The 5,986-nt window shown below is 40.2% G+C and overlaps 1 pseudogene; it reads left to right on the top strand.

Moving 5' to 3' along the window:
* Positions 1-5,508, top strand: part of LOC115869958 — a 197,963-nt pseudogene extending 192,455 nt beyond the window's left edge.
* Positions 5,509-5,986: the final 478 nt, after the last annotated feature.

The raw sequence follows: 5,986 nt of genomic DNA, 5'->3' as shown, positions 1-5,986 counted from the left end.
GGACATCCCCTCACAGAAGGTTCACAAAGAAGGGATGAGCCAGCCAGGGTGCAGTATAACACAGATGAAACATACAACATTCCTTTGGCTCTTTAATGCTTCCTTCCCCCACACTATCATGACCCCAGTTCTACCTTACAAATGCAGCTAGACCAGAGCATGTATACTGACACAGATAAGAGCTCTCAATACATGGAATCCAGGACAGATAAATCCCTCAGTAACAATAATGGGAGTAGTCATACCATGAGGACAGGGGGAAAGTTGGGGGAGGAAGGGGGAGCTGATCACAATGATAGATGTATAACCACATGCTCCCAGGGTAAACAACAGAAACTGGTGAAGGGAGACAGTGGTCTGTGTAAGATATAAAAATAATAATAATTTATAAATTATCAAGGGTTGATGAGGGGTGGGGTAAGGGAGGGAGGAATAAAATAAGGAGCCGATACCAAGGGCTCAAGTAGAAAGAAAGTTTAAAAAGGATGATGGCAACATCTATCTGTACAAATGTGCTTGACCCAATGGATGTATGGATTGTGATAAGAGCTGTAAGAACCCCCAATAAAATGACTTTTAAAACAACTACATACACACAAATTATTGAAATAAATAAGGTTTAATGGAAATTAAAAAAAACCCAAAAACAACAGCTGTGGAACATCTCTGATAAAATGCAGGAAGATGTGCCCCTACAAGCTGGAAGGCATTCCTACAACTAGAAAAAAGATGCCTTCTCAAAAGAGAGTCATCTTTAATAATGGGGATGGTGTGAAGCTTTCAGGACCTTAATTTGCTGATGGGGCATGACTCAAAATGAGAAGAAACAGTGCAAACATCCATTATTAATCAGAATATGGGATGTAAGACTGTGGACCAGACCATTAATTGCTCATGTTCAAGTTCAGGTTGAAGCTGAAGAAAATTGAAACAAATCATGAGAGTCAAAATATGGCCTTGAGTATATCCCACATGAATTTAGAGACCATATCAAGAACAGATTTGACACCTTGAGCACTAATGACCAAGGAAAACCAATGGCATTGAAGGAAGAAGTCCAATTGGCCCTAAAGGCATTCGTGAAAACTAAGGCTCAAGAACTGACAAAATTCCAGCTTACATGTTTTCAAACACTCATGCACTTGCTAGTCTATGACAAGAAATTTGGAAGACAGCAAACAGTCTACAAACTGGAAGAGATTCTTATTTGTGCCCATTTCAAAGAAAGATGACTCAAAAGAATGTGTAAATACATTTTTAAAAGACTATGGAAATTATTGAACAATTTTGCTGAAGATAATTAAAAAAGTGTTGCAGCAGTACATCCACAGGAAGCTGCCAGAAATCCAAGACAGATTGAGAAAAAGACTTAGCACAAGGGATGTCATTGCTGATATCAGATGAATCTTGGCTGTTAAGAAGAGAATATCAGAAAGATGTTTATGTGTTTTATTGGCTATGCAAAGAGATTCACCTGTTTGGATCGTAACAAACTATGGATAACATTGTGAAGAATGGGAATTGCAGAATGCTTAATTGTGGTTGTATGGAATCTGTCCAAACATGATGAGGGGATACTACAGGGTTTAAAATCAGGAAAGGTGTGTGTCAGGGTTTTATCCTTTCACAATATTTATTTCAAATTGCATGCTGAGCAGTTTGGACTATATGGAGAAGAACATGGGGTTAAGATAAGAGGAAGGCTCATGAGTAACCTGTGATGTGTAGATGGCACAACCTTGCTTGATATAATCAAGGAAAACTTGCTGATGAAGATAAAAAAGTACAGCCTTGAATAGGGATTACAATTCAATGTAAAGAAAAGAAAGTTCTTCATAACTTGACTAATAGACACCATTGTGATAAATGAAGAAAAGATTAAAGTTGTTAAAGATTTCACTTTACTTGGATCTACAGTCAACATTCATGGAAGTAGCAGTCAAGAAATTATACAATGTAGGGCATTGGGCAAATTTGCTGCACAAGACTTTTTAAAGTGTTAAAGATCAAAGATGTCACTTTGAAGACTATGGTGAACCTGACCCATCATGGTATTTTCAATTGCCTCATATGCATGTGAACGCTTAACAATGCATAGGAAAGATCACAGGAGACTTGATGCATTTGAATGATAGTATTGATGAAGAATCTTGAAGGTACCCTGAACTGTCAAAAGAAAACCAAATCCGCCTTGTAGGAAGAGCAATCAGAATGCTTCTAAGAGGCGAGGATAGAGTGACTTTATTTCATATATTTTGGACATGTTACCAGAAATGGACATGTCCTTGGAAATGGACATCATGCCTAGTAGAGAGTCAGTGAAAAAGAGACCGCCATCAAGATGGATTGACACATGACTGCAACAATGGGTTCAAACATAATAATCATGACACAACCTTCTTGCTGAAAGTGAGGAGGACTGGAAGTACTTGCTGATGAAGACAAAAGGTTGCAGCCTTCAGTATGAATTATACTCAATGTAAAGAACACCGAAATCCTCACAACTGGACCCATAGGTAACACCATGATACATGGAGAAATGCTTGAAGTTGTCAAGAATTTTGTCTTGCTTGGATCCACAACCAATGCTCATGGAAGCAGCAATTAAGAAACCAAAGGAAACCCTAAGGTATTTCCAATTGCCTCCATTGCATTTGAAAGTTGGACATTGAATAAGGAAAACTGAAGAAAAATCAATGTGTTTAAACTAGATGGGTCTGACATAGAACAAGCAAATCTGTCTTGGAAGAAGTACAACCGATATCCTCCTTAGAGGCAAGAATGGCGAGACTTGGTATCACATCCTGTGAACATGTTATCAGGAGAGACATCATTCTAGGTAAAGTAGAAGGGCAGCAAAAAAAGAGGAAACCCCTTGACAAGATGCACTGACAGCAATGAACTCAAACATAAGAATCATGCTGAAGACTGTGCAGGACGAGGAAGTGTTATATGCTGCTATATCTAGGGTCACTATGAATCAGAATCCCCTCAATGCCATCTCACAACAACATGATTAGAAAGTGACTTGACAGCACCCAACATCAATGGTAAGCACATGTAAAGTGTTCAATATAGGACTAGGGAAATGCTCATCAAAACCACAATGATAAACTGTTCCTTTATATCCATTATCCTCCCACCGCCATCAAGTTCATTCTCCCTCAGAGGGCAGGGTGGAACTGTCCATACGGATTCAGAGACTGTAAATATATACAGGAAACAGTCTCATCTTTCTCCTGTAGAGGACCTGGTGGCTTTGAATTGCCAACCTTACAATTAGCAGTCAATGGTTAACCCACTGCATCACCTGGGCTAGTGATATTCATCAGGATATCAATTTTTTAAAACAAGCAAAGAAAGCCAGACAATTACAGACATTGGTAAGGACTGTGGAAAAGCTAGAATCCTAACACACTGCTGGGGGAATGTGAAATGGCACTGCTTCTGTACAAAACAATCTGGGAGCTCATCAAAAAGCTAAGCAGAATTGCCAACAGGACCCAGTTTATTCTGCTCCTGGGCATATTATTCAGTCATAAAATGAAATCAAGTACTCTTAGATGCTACAACATGGATAAGCCTTGAAAACATCATGCTAATGAAATGTCAGAAACAAAAGGTCACATATTGTGATTACAAGTATGCCTCCAGAACCAGAAAATCCATAGAGACAGAAAGTAGATCAGTGGAGGCCAGGAGGATAAAGGAGGAGGAAATTGGCACCAAACTGCTACTAGGTTCAAAGTGTCTTTGGGGGTGATGAAACTGTTGTATAACTAGATAGCAATAATGATTGTGCAACACGGTGAATTTATGTAGTCACTCAAATTTATACTTCTAACGTGATGCATTTTATATTATGTCAATTATATATCAATTAAAATGCTAAAACTTTTAAAAGCTGAAAAATATTTTTTGTTTCAAATAACTGTTGAGCTGGACAAAGGATGATTAATGTCTCTATGTTTCTATCTCTTCTTCGGTGTCAGTTTCATTCTAAGACTGACTTCCTTATGAGTTGTAGGAAGTTGTAGGAAGACTGCCAATCAAATCCTGTCTCTGCCATTCGCCTCCAATGGAAGAGTGTTTCCACACTATCATTTTAAGCAAGCCTCTTGACACCCATCTTAAGTGAATACATTCAAATCAACTTTCCTGTATCTACTCATTTATTTGAAAATATTTAACGAGCACCTACTACATACCAATCACTCTTGTAGGTCCTGGGATATTGGAATAGCATTGAATAACTGGTTGATTTAAGCCAATTGGTGTTCACCTCCGGAGCCGGAGTTGTGGTAATTTTCACATGAGCTATATAAATGTAGGAACAGATATTTCAATAAAGACTTCTGAGGAATAGTCTTGGTACTCCATGAAGCAGTAGCATCTGCATTAACTGGATGCTATTAGAAATACAGAATTTCGAATTTGGGGCCTTACATGACCCCCAAAGATATAAAAGCCTGGGTTAGCAATAAAGACCTCTCTCCCCTTGCTCTCCCTGGCTCTTGCACCCCTTCCTCTTCCCTCGTCCTCGCTCCCCTGCTCCCTTTCCCTTTGTCCTCTTTCCCCATCCCCTCTCTCCTGCCATCCCCCGTCACCGATCTCCACAGGACCACCAAGCTGGGCCTAAAGCTCTTGCCTAAAGTTCTTGCCTAAAGCTCTGGGTTCCCTTTAAACACTTCCGCCCCATCCCGCCTCGCCCTGCCCCTCGCCCGCGGAGGAGGGCGCTCTTGCAGCCAATCAACATTCAACAGACCCTCCTCCCGCGCACCTTTCAAAGGCCGACTGGAAACCAATGAGCAGTTAGGACACCGAACCAGAGTACCCGGAGGCGAGTAAGAAAAAGAAGGGGGCCCTGATTGGGTCTTGGAGATGCCACACCCCACCTCCCAGAAGGATGTGCCAATGAGGTGAGGGACGCCTTAGTTCACTGCTAACAAGTGAGTTTAACTCATCTGATGAAGAACCTATTGAAGATGAGTAGACTCCAATTCAGATAACATAGCTATCCCTGTCACGAGTGAATTGTTCTCAGTTTCTCGGTTTATGTGCTCTTCCAGGTTGTAAATTTAAAGATGTAAGAAGAAATATCCAAAAAGATACAGAGGGGAGCTGTCAAAATACAGAGTCCCAAACCTTGGGGACCTCTACCGGCAGCGTGGGATTATCACGCATCATCATCCAATCCCAGACGGCGGGACTCTTGACATAGCCCGATGCTGTGACATAATGGAGGAGCGTAAAAATAACCGGAAAACCTTAAAACACTGTTATGGAGGACTGGGGAGATCTTGTCTTGTAGCCGCTTGTCTCCTTCTATACCTGTCTGACACAGTATCACCACAGCAAGCCATAGACAGCCTGAGAGACCTCAGGGGGTCGGGGGCCATACAGACCATGAAGCAATATAATTACCTTCATGACTTCTGGGACATACTAACTGCCCATCTAGCATCAAGACTGTATCTAGATAAAGAATTGCTTGAAGTATGCATCTGACCATGTGTGAAATTGAAGAGATCGCTAATGATATTTGTATGGGAATGAAACCACTAGTTATCCACCTGAATATCAAATGTATATATGCAAATATTCCTAAAGATTTTATTGACCAAAAAATGCAGAATTTCAGGAGATACCCCAATTGTGCTACATCAGAATTTCATCTTAAAAAGATCAATAAATGATCCATATGAACATTATAGTTTGAGAAGTATGCTCTGCAGGACAAATGAAGACATTATTATAATTAATGCTGGAGAGGAAGGAAATTGGAGAACAAACTAAATGGTCTTTGTAACAGACATATGCTGGAATGATTACTATCCTTTATGTCAAGGATAATTGAACCAAGGTGAGATGGTTACACCTGCCAACCTAGGTTAATTAATATTTCCTGGAATTCGGAATATGGATGGTTAAGAAATAGACTCAGAAGATTGTTGGAGCAGTTGGTTCAACTTCATCAGTATCATTA

Source organism: Echinops telfairi, unplaced genomic scaffold (genome assembly GCF_000313985.2).
Source record: "Echinops telfairi isolate 266 unplaced genomic scaffold, ASM31398v2 ScPeMD7_70;HRSCAF=299, whole genome shotgun sequence".
Taxonomy (NCBI): Eukaryota; Metazoa; Chordata; class Mammalia; order Afrosoricida; family Tenrecidae; genus Echinops; species Echinops telfairi.
Note: the sequence above shows the minus strand (reverse complement) of the source record. Positions and strands in the feature narration are given on the sequence as shown.